The sequence below is a fragment of the Takifugu rubripes genome, chromosome 11 (genome assembly GCF_901000725.2).
Source record: "Takifugu rubripes chromosome 11, fTakRub1.2, whole genome shotgun sequence".
NCBI lineage: Eukaryota > Metazoa > Chordata > Actinopteri > Tetraodontiformes > Tetraodontidae > Takifugu > Takifugu rubripes.
In genome coordinates this window covers 1,615,090-1,615,727 of record NC_042295.1, presented here as the reverse complement: position 1 = coordinate 1,615,727, position 638 = coordinate 1,615,090, and positions in this window count along the sequence as shown.

Genomic DNA, 638 nt, shown 5'->3' with positions numbered 1-638 from the left:
TCATGTTGGGTTTTCTTTTAAAATGTCAATATCATTAACATCTACCTCTAAAATCCAGCAAAAAGCAAATGCTCGGACAAAAAATACCTCAAAACTATAGTGAAATAATGAGTAAAAACCCCCTCATTGGATTTATGTAAAGCAAGAAGATATTTGAATCCTGCAATATATTTATTCAAGTATAAAATTCATCCATGAAGGAGGATAATGAGTAAACATGATCGGAACTGTTTGCATCAGAAAAAAGGCAAAAATAAGATTTAAACTTTAAAAACAACCATCAACACACATGCATTAACTCATTTAAATGTAAATATTAAAACCAGATTTACAGAGTACTTGTGTATAAATAATTGTTATAAATAAGGATTTTTCTGTGTAAAATAGTTCCAACTTGGGTCAAGATTATTGACGATACTGAGATCTTTGGTGTGAAATGATCATCACACACTCGCTGAGCCACACGCAGGCATCGGTGTGTCAAAGGTCAACACTTGCTTCAGTGGAAACGGCATCTGAGCCGTTCCACGGGACAAACGGGGCGGCGAGAGAGGCACTCGGGAGGTCAGGTGGCAGGTGATATCGTGCAACAGAAGAGGCTGTCATCGCTGCCAAAGATTTTAAACTAGAGCAATTTT